This window comes from Pinus tabuliformis, chromosome Q, assembly GCF_031772625.1.
Source record: "Pinus tabuliformis cultivar Carrire ecotype Pingquan chromosome Q, CPIR1, whole genome shotgun sequence".
NCBI classification, from domain to species: Eukaryota; Viridiplantae; Streptophyta; class Pinopsida; order Pinales; family Pinaceae; genus Pinus; species Pinus tabuliformis.
Window position 1 is genome coordinate 1006106201 of NC_142296.1, and position 14616 is coordinate 1006120816.

Consider the following 14616-nt stretch of genomic DNA (forward strand, 5'->3'; position numbering starts at 1 on the left):
TTGTCTTCACATGCATCTATTCTACTTCAAAATAAAAAGTAGCAACAACAGATAAAAGTAATATAATAGAAGCTGACTTGGCAACCAGAGAAAAAATATCACCGAAATATTTTCCGAGCACCTAGGAATAACCATTTTCTACCAACTGATATTTTTATTTCTCCAACTTTCTTTCTGCATTTGTGTTCTTCTTAAACACCCATTTTCTTCCAATGGGTTTCCTACTAGCCGGAATATCCTCGAGATCCTAAGACTTATTTTTATCCAAAGATTTCATGTCATCAGCCATTGTCTCTTTCTAGAGTTTTCCATCCAATGAATCTACTGTCCCCCTGACATTTCTGGAATCATCATCATTAATAGATAAAGAAAAATTTGAACAAAAATCAGATAGATCATAGCTTTTTGGCTACCTTCTCTCTAAAATTGATCTTCTCAAAACTCAATTTTGTGGGTCTTCCTCTTTTGATCCATGTTATGCTGTAGAGTCAGATTCTTCCTCCTTTCGCTCAAACTCTATCTTCTAAGGTTCCTTTAGTAGGAATTTATGTTTAATAACATATTTCACCTCTCTAAACACCACATCTTGTTTGTACACAACCTTCCTTCTTTATGGGTTCCAAAGCTTATAACCTTTTAAACCATCCTCATATCCAATAAAAATGCACCTTTCATATTTACTATCCAACTTGGTTCTTTTCTCCTTCGGAACATGTACATATGCATATAACTCACAAAATAGAAGAAAACATAGGTCAACGACTTCAAAATCAATCTCTTCGAGGAGAAAACCTCCTTTACATTACACAAATGAAAAATTCTTGTATGATTCAAATGAAAAAACCTCTTTTCTATATATAGGAGTCTAAGGGGTCACAATATAATCAGAGCCGACATAACAATAATAATGTAAGGGAACAACAATAACAATCGTGGGTTTCTATGGGGCACAATAACAACAATATGGGGACAACATGTGCACAACAATAATAATAAGGGGCTACAATAACAATAATAATAAGGGAATACACTAGTATTATAGGGACCTAACATGCCCCTCTCCTTCAAAAAAGTGTTGTCCTCAACGTTTGATTAGTTATGGATGCTTCTGTATAAAATTCTCATCCTCCCATGTGGAATCTTCAAAAGATAAGTTCTTCCACTGAGATACTCTGAAATTGATCGATTTCATAGCTGCCAATATATTGTTTTTGTGACTTTTTCAGGTTCCAATATGAATTTTCTTTCCTCTTCAAGTTCTGGAAATATTGTTTGAACTAGGATCTTATCACCTATAACCTTATTTAAGCATGACACATGGAAAAATGGGTGCACATGAGAAGATGTCGGAAGCTCCAATTTGTATGTGATAGTGTCAATATATTCTAACACCTTTTATGGACCATAATACTTTGGTGATAATTTATTATCCTTCTTAGCTTTCTTGATGAATATTTGTTTGTATGGTTGTAGTTGTAGAAATACCAAGTCACCTACATCAAAATTGCTTTCATTGTGATGTTGATCTACCTATTGTTCCATTCTATTTTGCGCCAAAGTGAGGCTATCCTTTAAGAGTTGGAGAACTTGTTGTTTATGCTAGATGTGATCTTCCACTGCTTGAACCTTAAATTTTTCTCTTAAAGATGATGTGATGGATGGTGGATGATATCCATAAAGTGCTATGCTGTAGTATGGAAGGAAGTATTATACCACCATTCATCCATAGGAAACCACTTGACTCATTGTGTCTATTTACCAGATATAAGGAAATGAAGATATCCTTCCAAACATTTCTTCACTATCTCAGTTTTCCCATCAGATTGGGGATGATAAGATGAACAATGAGCTAATGGAGTACCCAGACAAGAAAATAATTACGTTGATGGGAATAGGATCCCCCCATAGTAGGGTTTTGGGGCCTAAAGCCCGAGTTTTGATCAAAGTAATGTAAAGACTCCGCGAAATGCGGATGCGAAGCGCAAGAGTCTAGGATAAGTCATAGGGTTGTCTGCCCTAAAATAATGTAATTTAATGTAAAGTTGTGTCGGCTTACCCATGGTCCGCAGACCATGGGATTGTCTAAATAGAGCGAGGCTCTAAGTGTAAAGACAACTTTGAGTTTTTTGGAAACGAATAGATAGATGCAAAGGCATGGTTAGAGGATAGGAACAGATCTGAAGGTATTGGGTCATAGTAGTAGGTAGAGGCTCTATAACTGAGTGCGCAGAGGCCTAGTAGAGTCCACAGCTGAGTGTGTGGACCCCTGCAGTTGAGTGCGCAAGGCAGAGCTGGGTTTGTATTGAACTGAACTTGAAAAGGATCATTAATAAAGCTAAGTTGATTCGACATATTGTGCATCTGTTTCATAGATCTATATTTTGATGTTCAACGTTAATGGTATCTATTTATTTATATGCGTTCACTTGTATGTATGTTTACGTATGAAAAATTTCTAAGTAATTAAGGAACAGAACCTAACTAAGGAAAAATTGGATAATTAATAATGGTCGCACTGTGGCTGGATCTGCGCCAAGACAGTCCCACAGGACGAATGGAGCTCGCTGGTGCACGGAATATAGTAAGCGCAAAGGTTGAATCACGTACCTATCTCCCATATCAGACATCCCCATGGTGCGGAAACCTAGTTCCAGCACCCTCCCATACTACTTTGGGTGAGACCTCAGTCCGCGCTCCATGGAGTGTTGCCGAAATGGCCAGTAGTACCGGGATTTGCTTGGCTAAACTCATTGTCGAACCTGGGTCAATCCCCATGTAGCCAACAAATGGTTCCATTGTTGGGACCGAGATCTACCTAAGGGATGTCTGATGTCGTGCCATTGGAACCTAACAAAGAAGGAAATTGAAGAGTGGTTGGAATAGAAGATTCATGAGTTCGTGACAGAGGAAAATAGAACTCCACAAGTATCTGAGAAAAGGTGATTGGATTGCTACGCTTATACGGAAATCCATGAGATTTTCTTTGCATCCTTTCCTTCTAAACTGTATGAGTGGATTGCAAGATTAGCCGACAGCTAGGGAAGGTGTAAGCTTGACCAACCGATAGTGTGGACTCCGGAATTAGTGAATAGACTAGAGGCATCAGAAGACAAGATCACGCGAGCGGTGGACCATTGGCTCGACCAGATAATAGGGGGATTTATCACTAAGTTTGCGGTGGACACGATCGTGAGGTATAGCGAGGCAGAGCGACATTTTCTCAAGGGACCGTGAGGTAAGTATATTAAATCTTTGAATACCTGGATTAAGATGATGTTATGTGGAAAAAAGTGTTATGCGAATATATTAATGTTTGGGACAACGCGGAGTGGAAAGATCTACAAAGGTAGTGGGGAATTAGTAAATAGTCTCTTAGTTTCACCTTCACGAGAAAGCGAGGAAGAGCTTGCTCGGGTCTCTCTGAGAAGTGTGGTCAGTTGGATAAGGCAACGCATTCCACTGTTACCACCTCCACCCATGCCACCACCCGCTTCACCTCCCTCACCTCCATCTCCACCCACTCCACCTCCACCACCCCCACTGTTTAGCATGACGAGCGTGATCAAACTACCCATATTCAGAGGAGTATGGAATGAGGATCCGGACCAGTTCTGGTTCTTGATAAGTTTCATGTGGGAAGCACAAGGGGTCACAGACAAAAACATTAAGAAGTCTACATTGGTAAGCGCGTCGCAGGATCGCGCATTGACATGGTATATCAAGCACTCTAATGACCACCCAACCGCAGGGATAGCAGAGATCCAGAATGCGTTGAACAGAGAATTTAGCTAGCCAAAATCAGAGACACAGTCAATCATCGAGTTTAAAGAGATCACGATGTTTCCAGGCAAGACCCCATGGGATCTGGATCAGTGGTTGAAGAGTACGATCCGCACGGTTAATATGATGCTAACGGATGCACAAGACCGCCCATGGTTTGTGGCATCTCTGACACTGCACCTGAGGATGACGTTATCACAACAGAAGCTTTCAACCCAGGCCGAAGCATTGGAAATGGCGATGAGGTTGCATGAGACCCCGATACAAGATCTTGGGTTGGGAGTTCAACAAATCCACACGCAACTATATAATCTCTACCTAGAAATGCAGAGCTTGAAGAAGGATAGGGCACCATGGCCGGAGGCACATGAGGAAGTATGGTGCATAAAATGCAAAGGCCAGGGCCATGACAAGGATCACTGTCTAGTATTCGTGAACTACTTGGCAGGAGGGGGACCAATGCCGTTGAGACTAGAAGCCCAGGCAGGACCGGGTGAGACACCCGCATTATTGTGCATGATCTATCAGATAGGAGGAAAACACATGACAGACAATTGTCATTTGCTGCAAAAGTATACAGAGACTCCCCAGCAACTATTTTGTAATTTTTGTAGGTCTGTAGAACAGGACGAGCGCACTTGTCACAGTTACGAGCTAATGATGGATCGGACCCCATACTATAGGATGCAGACAGAAATGCGAGCCCTAGACCCAACTACCAGGATGGCGCGCGCTAGATTTCTGGGGTGAGGTTGAAGAGGAGGAGGAATGGGACCAGGAAGGGGTCACGGATAGTTAATTTGTTACAATTGTGGAGGGCCAGGGCACTACGCCCGTGATTGTACAAACTCACGAGAATATCATGTTCATACTGTGCTCAGTTTGATCATGAAATGATAGATTATCGTAAATTGATCACACAGATGCACGAGAAAGGGGTACTCCAGCCTCCTCTGACTCAAAATATCTAAATGATGAGATCTAAACCAAGCGAAGAAGACCCAAATGTGAACATGATGCTCAGAAGTGGTGCAACCACAGGGGAAAATAAGGAGAAGCAACTTGAGGAAGATACATGGGTTCGTAAGGCTCTCGCAAAGGAACCTGAGTTTGACTTAGAACGTGCAAAGGAGATGTTCAAGGAAGCTAAGAAGAGCTTCATGGAGGCCTCCACTTCAGGTAGTAAAGATCAACCGGAGCTAGGAATGGATCCTTCCATGCTCACTACCTTTTTAGAGACATGCATGAAACTGTTGCACCACAATAAGATAGTTAAGGGACTACAGGAGTTGATCACCAGGTGCGTAGGGTCAGGGGAATCGAGCGTAGTCTGGAAACTAGGAAAGAATGCATTGCGCACCGGGAGGGAAATGAGATTTAAGACATAGATTGGTGAGTACGAAATGGATCAGGTCATCCTAGATCTGGGATCAAACGCGAATGTGTTACCGAAGAAAACATGGGAACGCATGGGCAGGCTCGTGTTGCAGTGGTCCCCTATTCAATTGAGAATGGAGAACCAATAGAAGATTTTTCCCATGAGGAGGTTGCAAGGCGTGACAGTTGATATCGAAGGCGCGAGCACAAAGACGGAATTTGAAGTAATAGAGATTTTTGATGATAGAAATTCCTATCCCGCGTTGCTAGGAATAGACTAGGCCACTGATATGAATGCAGTCATCAACCTGAAGAAGCTAAAGATGGTATTCGAGAAAAAGTCACTACGCATAGTAGTCCCACTAGACCCGGACGAAGGAGCGCGCTACACTGAACCAGTGTGCGATGATGGCAGTGACGATGAGCTAGATTGTATTTACAAAATAATTACGCGAGATCAAGATTGGGTGAATCCGACTGCGGATGGGAGGATCTCATGGGAGCGCGCAAGCTCCTACACCTCGGATTTAGATGAAGAAGTTGAGCATTGGAAAAATTGATTGAACGAAGTGACAACGCTGAATTGCAACATGATGATTAGATCACTATGTTGCGTAACAACACAGGTCTGAGATCTGCCAACATATGATGGATTGACAGTGGTGGATGAATTCTTGAGCAAGTTTGAAAGTGCAGTACTGGAACAACAGTGGTTCGATGCGTTGAAGTGGGCGTTGCGCGCAACACCTGCACGCTGGTGGGGAACACATCAAGGAAATTTTGAGAACTAGTGTGGATGTAGAAGGATGATGCGCCTATGATTTGGGAAACCACAACTACGGTTAGAAGAAAAATATGATGGGAGAGATGACCCGCACACACACCTCTCGAAATGGACCAAGGCCTATGGGAAGAACCACAGCCTGAATGGGTACATTTATTCTACCATACCCTGGATGTCATACCTATGAACTGGTATACTGAGATGGAACTCTGACATGGTACGAGCGAATGGGATGTCTTGTGTGAGGGATTTTTGTTAACATTCACATTTGAAGACCGATGGTAAGATATTGTTGATGATGTACTGCAAGTAGTAAAAGCCGCCATCTTCAAAATAGCACAAGAGCTGCTGGAAGTGCTTCAACTAGCATGGGCAACCCAGTTAAATAGTGCTCTAGAATGTTATAACATGCAAGTAGAGGAGGATGGTGACAACCCTTGAAATATTAATATTCCAGAAAACGAATGCTGTCGCGAGGTTCGAGGACCATCAATTGAGGATCCCGACATCACAGCGCTGCTAAAAACAAAGCAGATAAACATTGGCACAGATGCAGAGCCGAAGTATGCGATGCTAGGGGACTATTGGGATGATGCTATGGTAGATAAGCTCACCGAGTTACTCCACGAATATCAAGATTTGTTCCAGACCAAAATCACAGACTTAAAGGGGATCATTGGTGACTTAGGGATGATGAAGATCACTCTGAAACTAGATGTGAAGCTAGTTAAGCAACGACCTTACTGCTTGAATCCAAAGTATAAAGAAAAGGTTTGTGACAAATTAGACAAAATGCTGTCAGCCAGAATTATTGAACAAGTGGAAGAATCCAACTGGGTGAGTCCTATGGTAGTACAAGAGAAAAAACAGAAGAGCGAAATTAGAATATGTGTGGACCTCAGGAAGCTTAACGATGCCTGTGTTCACGATCCATTCCTGACATCATTCACAGATGAAGTATTGGAGAATGTTGACAATCAGGAATCTTACTCATTCATGGATGGCTTCTCAAGATACCATCAGATCAAGATCGCGCCGGAATATAGGAGTAAGAGAACCTTCGCAACCGAATGTGGCTGTTTTCAATACACCGTTATGCCCTTTGGACTGAAGAATGTGCCAACGATATTTTCATGCATATTGGTGGCTGCGTTCAAAGAATATATCCACAAGTTCTTGGAGGTCTATCTGGATGATTGGACTATATTTGGGTTAGTTAAACACCGTATATCGAGCTTACATTTGATGCTAGATACTTGTTGCCGACACTAGATTGCACTGAACCTTAAAAAGTGCACCTTCCTCATTCCCTTCAGGAACCTGCTAGGCCATGTGGTCTGTAAACAAGGCTTGATGTTGGACCTTGTGAAGATTGTTGTTATTCTGAATCTGGAAGCGCCGCGAAGTGTCAAACAACTACACGCTACTTTGGGGCATACCAGTTACTATAGAAAGATTATCAAGAGCTATGCCCAAATAACAATGCCAATGGAAAAACTATTGAAAAAGGATGCTACATATTGTTGGAATGATGATTGTATGAAAATTTTGGATGTTCTCAAGGAGAAACTAGCATCTGCTCCCATCCTGGTCTTCCCAAAATGGGACGTAGAATTTCATGTACATGTTGATGCATCGTTACGCAGGAAGGCGTAGAAGGAGTGGATCACCCGATCATGTTCACGAGTCGGCGACTGTCCAAATCCGAAAAGAACTACTCTACTACTAAGCGCGACGGATTAGCAATGGTATACACGCTCCATAAATACCGACACTATTTACTTGGAGGGCACTTCAATATGTATACTGATCATTCCGCGTTGAAATACCTGGTGAACAAGCTTCTGTTGGGGAGGCGCATATGCAGATGTCTATTACTGATTCAAGAATATGACTTTGAGGTCATCGTAAAGCTGGGATGCCTAAATGCAGGACCAGATCACTTATCACGAATTCAGACAGGCGAGGAGCCAACAAATTTAGAAGAAGGACTACCTGATGCATAGCTCTTTGTAATGCACGTCGCGGATGGCCACTTCGAAGATATAATCCATTTTTAAACCATAGTGACTGCATCGAAGGAATATTCAGTCCAGCAGAAGAAGGAATTGATGGTGTGCACGACGGACTTTTCTATCATCGTGGGGCACCTCTACAAAATGGGAAACGATGAGATATTACAAAGATATGTACCTAAATTTGAATGAGGACAGATCCTCATGGAAGCACATGGGGGCGCTGCATGAGGAAACTATCTAGGATTCACCACTACACAGAATATTCTTCGCGCTGGGCTATGGGGGCCAACCCTGCACCAAGATTCGAAAGCACACTGTCGGGCCTGTGACATATGTCAAAGGACTAGAAAACCATCATGAAGGGATGAAATGCCACTCAATCCACAGATGACACTGCAACCATTCGAAAAATGGGCAATCAACTTTGTGGGACCAATAAAACCTCAGGGAAAGATGAGTGCGCACTACATCATCACTGCGACAGACTACTTGGCTTGATGGGCAGAAGCCCAGCCGGTTAAGGACTGGACGGCCACTACTGCTGCAAAAATTTTGTTCGACAACATGTTGACACAGTTTGGTTGCCCGAAAATCTTAATGAGTGACCACCAAATTCACTTCCTAAATGAAATCATCAACGCACTCACCGAGGAGTTCTAGGTGTATCATCAACAAAGTACACCATACCATCCACAAGCTAATGGGACAGTAGAAGCATTCAACAAAATTCTGGAGACTACGCTGACCAAAGTATGTAGCACGAAGTGAAACGACTGGGACCTGCGCATACCTATTGTATTATGGTCATACAGACCCATGTGCAAAAAATTGACGGGTCATACACCCTTCAAGTTATTCTATGACATGGAAGCAGTCATGCCAATGCAATACATCGTACCTAGTTTGCTAATAGTAGCACTTACAGGCATGTAGGACCGTGAAGCCTTGGAAGAGAGGCTCGCGCAATTGGGAGAACTCGAGGAAGAACGTTTCCTGGCTGGATTCCATCAGCAAGTACAAAAAAAGCATGAGAAATATTGGCACGACCGCCATATCAAGTTGCGCACATTCAAGGTAAACGATTTAGTGTTGTTGTATGATGGCAAGTTTGAAAAATTTCCTGGAAAATTCAGAATGCATTGGTTGGGACCATATGTGGTAAAAGAGGTCATAGACGGACGCATGGTCTAGTTAGTCAAACTTAATGGAGAACCCTTCCCAGGAAAAGTAAATGGCAGTCGCCTGAAGCCCTACACGGGTGGATTGACTGTCTAACTAACTGACCAAAGCACAATCTTCGTGACCCGAGAAGCCGGAAAAAGGTGCGGGACTATAAACATAGGTACTAGAAGCTGACATCAAATTAGAGAATCAAGTCATATGCAGATGATTTAAAAGAAGAAATGGAGCAGATCCATTTGACGGCAGAATGGTGCGTTGTGGACCTTCGCGCCGCACAAGCACAATTGGATGGACTTCACACACAAATCACCACACCAGCAGAGTTACTAGGGACGAGTCACAATGATTGTGTTGGGGGACTGTTGGGCAGCAGATCTCCCCATAGCAGGGTTTTGGGGCCTAAAGCCTGAGTTTTGGTCAAAGTAATGTAAAGACTCCACGAAATGTGGGTGCGGAGCGCGAGAGTCTAGGATGAGTCATAGGGTTGTCCGCCCTAAAATAATGTAATTTAATGTGAAATTATGTCGGCCTACCCATGGCCCGTGGACCATGGGATTGTATAAATAGAGTGAGGCTCTAAGTGTAAAGACAACTCTGAGTTTTTTGGAAAAGAATAGATAGATGCGAAGGCATGGTTATAGGATAGGAACGGATATGAAGGTATTGGGTCATAGTAGTAGGTAGAGGCTCTGTAGCTAAGTGGCCTAGTAGAGTCCTCAGATGAGTGCACAGACCCCTGCAACTGAGTGCGCAGGGCAGAGACGGGCCTGTATTGAACTGAACTTGAAAAGGATCATTAATAAAGCTAAGTTGATTCAGCATATTGTGCATCCGTTTCATAGATCTATATTTTTATGTTCAACATTAATGGTATTTGTTTATTTATATGCATGCACTTGTATGTATGTTTATGTATGAAAATTTTCTAAGTAATTAACAAATAGAACCTAACTAAGGAAGACTTGGGTAATTAATACTGGTCACACTGCGGCTGGATCTGCACAAAGACAGTCCCACAGCACGCAAGGAGCTCGCTGGTACACGTAATCTAGTAAGCGCGAAGGTTGAATCGCATACCTATCTCCCATATCAGACATCACTAGGGTGTGGAAACCTGGTTCCAACACCCTCCCATACTACTTTGGGTGAGACCTCAATCCGCAGTCCATGGACTGTTGCCAAAAGGGCCAGTAGTACCGGGATTTGCTTGGCTAAACTCACTGCTGAACCTGGGTCAGGCCCCACGTAACCAACATCTGTCCAAAAATTTCTAGTGAGAATGGGGTCTCTTTCACTTACAATAATCTTCGGGTTTCCATGTAGCTTTTGAGTTGTTTCCATAAATACAGTAGCAACTGTAATGGCTTTAAATGGATGAGATAATGCACAAAAGTGTGCATACTTGTTAAGTCTATCAACTGGCACCATGATGAAAATATTTCCTTCAAACTTGGGTAAACCTGTGATAAAATCCATTGAAACCTCCTCCCATCATTGACTTGGAATGGATAAAGGTTGTAAGAGACCTGGGGTCTTAATTGTCTAAACTTTATTTTGTTGGAAAACCAAACATTCCACCACAAATTTTTGAATATCATATTTAAGGTCATCCCAAAAAAAATCCTTCTTAACCCTCTGGTAAGTTTTTCAAAATTGTGAGTGCCCTCCTAAGGTAGAGGTGTGCAATTCCAGAACAATATTTTGTTTGATTTTGGAATTCTTACAAAGGTATAAGTGATATTTGTACCATAATAAATCATTTTTCCAGTTAAATGTATCATCTGTAATGGGATCTTGCTGCAACGTTTTAATGAGTTCCCACACTTCTTCACCATTCTTCCATTCATCCCTTGCTTCGTTTATCCAATCTGGTTGGATAATATAAATGGCACAAAATAATGCTTCCACATCCTCATCCTTTCTTGAGAGTGCATCTGCACAACATTTTTCTTCCTTTTTTTGTAGATGATTTCAGAATCATAACCCAACATCTTTGTGACCCATTTTTTATGCTCTTTTGAAGATAACCTTTGTTCTAAAAAGCATTTTAGACTATCATGATCCATTTTTACCTTGAAGTGTCTTCCCATTAGGTAAGGTTGTCATTTCTTAAGTGCATGTAGTATTTCCAACATTTCCTTCTCAGAAATAGCTTTGTGTAAATACTTTCCTTTGATTGGACGACTTTCGAAAGAAATGGGTCTTCCTTCTTGTATTAAAATAGCACCAATTCCATTTCCTAAGGCATCACATTCCACAATAAAGGATTTTGTGAAGTTTGGCATAGCTAAGACTGGTGCTTGGCACATTACCTCTTTAAGATGTTCAAAGGCCTTCGTTGCTTCTGGAGTCCAATAAATTGCATCTTTCTTCAGTAATGTTGTTGTTGGAAATAATACTGAGAGGGAGGTGAATCAATATTATCTGATCAATAATTATTATTTTCTCGAACAATCAATCAATCAGACTCAATTTCCTTATACATTCAGTTCTACATTCAGATCTAAGAAGACATCATTGAAAATGAGCAGTAAAGCAACAATACTAATCAAATAGATCAGTCATCTATGATTATCATACTTTTCTTTTGCATACACTACTTGGAAGAGACGAACCGGTGTGTATATGCAACTTCACCAAAGCAAACCAGCATATAGATCTACAAATACTTACTTATAACTCCGTAACCATTCCAGACTTCAGACATACCCAAATCATGACATATAAGGGATAAGACATTTGTTAGCATTCAGATCTAGCCTATCCATTATCATATCACATAAGATAAGTCATTGTGATCTTGATCCATTATTGGATCTCATCCATCATCAAAAACTTAGCTGCATACTTAGTTCAGATCAAATCATCAGAAAGCCATAACATGCTTTTGATCTAACACTTCATCAGATATTCATTCCTATGCCCTTAGCCTTTTAATCTTCTCCTCCTTATATAGTTTTGGCCTTTCTCAATACCTTGAACCAAAACCACTTAGGACCAATTCCTCAGACCAAATACCTCAGACCAAAACCTCGGACCAATACCTTGGACCAAAAACCTTGGACCAAAACCTCAGACCAATACCTCGGACCAAAACCTCAAACCAATACCTTGGACCAATACCTAGGATGAAAACCTTGGACCAATACCTCAGACCAATACATAGGACCAAAACCTTGATTTTCCATCCCATACGCGCTTTTCCTTCTGTGAAAGTGTGTGCATATGTATACCCTCCTTTTGTTCCATGAGCCCCCACGTATAAGCTACATGGACAAGGAGAACCAATGTATACTTCTTAAAATATTCTCTTTCTTCCATTTCTTGATTCTGATCTGTAGTCATTTGTTCCCTCATCCTATTCTTTTGTACCAATGCTATGTTACTTCTTAATAGACCTGTTATAATGTGATTTTCCATATTACTTCTATAATGATTCCTTTGAACTATCCTGCATTTTTTCACATCTGTAAACAGAACTGCCATGCATTCTGTCACATCTAATATATCTCCTATAGATTCATATAGTTACATAAATTCATCTAGTTACCATATACAACTGAGTTGTTCTGCTACGAGTGGGTTTCCATCAAGTACAACACATTCATCATAATGCCAATAGTTGTTAGAGGTGCCACTATTTTCCCATAATTCTTAACAAACTTGTGATAATACCCTATCCACCCAAGAAATCCTCACATATGCTTTATGGATGTGGGGATTTTCCATTCGTTAATGTATTTAATTTTGCTAGGTTCTACCTTAACAGCTTCATGAGATAGAATATGACCCAGATATTCCATCTCTTGTACTCCAAAGAAACATTTGGAGGCTTTCTCATATAATTGTTTCTCCTCCAATAGTTTGAGCACCCTGTCAACATGTTGAACATGATCCTTCTAAGACTTACTGTAGATTATTATATCATCCAAAAACACTAACACAAATTTTCCAAGGAAAGGTTTGAAAATGGAATTCACCAAACCTTGAAATGTAGAAGGTGCATTGGTAAGGCCAAAAGGCATGACAAAAAATTCATAATGACCCTCACAAGTTGTAAATGTTGTTTTCGGAATTCCTTCAGTCTTCATTATGATTTGATGATATCCCGAATGAATATCCAACTTGGTGAAGTAAATTTCTCCATGTAATTCATCCAATAATTCATCAATGACAAGAATCAGAAATTTATCTTTAATAGTAAGCTTGTTGAGCTGCCTATAATCCATACACATGCACCATGATCCATCCTTCTTGTGAACCAATACTACTGGAGCAGACAAAGAATTCTGGCTAGGTTGAATTATACCAGCCTCTAGCATTTCTACAACCATACGTTCAATTTAACTCTTTTGGGAATATGGATATCTGTAAGGCTTGATGTTTGGAGGAAAACTTCCTTGAATCAAATGAGTAGGATGATCATGATCACAAATAGGTGGGAGGCCTTTAGGAGTCTCAAATACCTTGGAATGATTGTCCAGATCTTTTTGGAGATCTAGATAAATAAATGATTTCAATATGGGAACCTCTAGTGAACATAATTGTGAAATTATGACCCGTTGTTCTTTCTTTAGAAGCTTTTTCATGTTGTTAGAGCTAATTATCTTTCCCGGTTTCCATATGATACCCGTTAATTCAACTTCCTTTCCTTCTGAAAAAAAAATTCAAGAAAAGTTCTTGAAAATTAAAAGCTATTATACCCAAATATTGTATCCATTGGAATGCTAGTACAACATCAACAACACCCATTGGAATGGAAAGCATTAAACTATTCAATACATATTCTCCCATGGATAGCTTGATATTATGGAACTTCCTAGAGAAATTTATGGTTCCTCCATTTGAAACCATCACTTGACACTCTGGTGCTATATATAAGAAGTCATTTAATTACTTGGCTATCTTACAATGAATAAAATTATGGGTACTACCTAAATCAATCAACACTATTGCATTTTTCTTCTTGATATGTCCTTCTATCTTGAGGGTTTGACGAGTGGTAATTCCTGCCAATGCATTCCAAGATATGGTCAGATTCATTTATTCTTTCTCTAGGCTTGGTTCTTGGTGTATATCCTCTTCTTTTGACGTTTCTTATTCCTTTTTTTTCTCCTCTTCAAAATATATTTAAAATAATTTCTTCTCAGCACACTTATGACCTTTAGTGTATTTGTTAAGCCCTTTTTCTCTTTTTTCTTCCAATTGTTGTGGTGTCAACCTTGTATGTTGTGGAATTATAGGGGTAGCAAAACTTCCATATTTATAGTTGTGAGTGGTAGGCTTCCTTATTGCCATAATTTTTCTTTCAAATTTTCTTGCCAACCTAAATGCATTCTCCAATGAATCAAGTTCCCAAATGTGAACCTCATGTTGGATGTTATCCTTTAAATTTCCTATGAAAACATCAATCATGTGCTCCTTTGGAATATATTTTACCCTTATATGCAATTTTTTGAAGTCCTCAATGTGCTC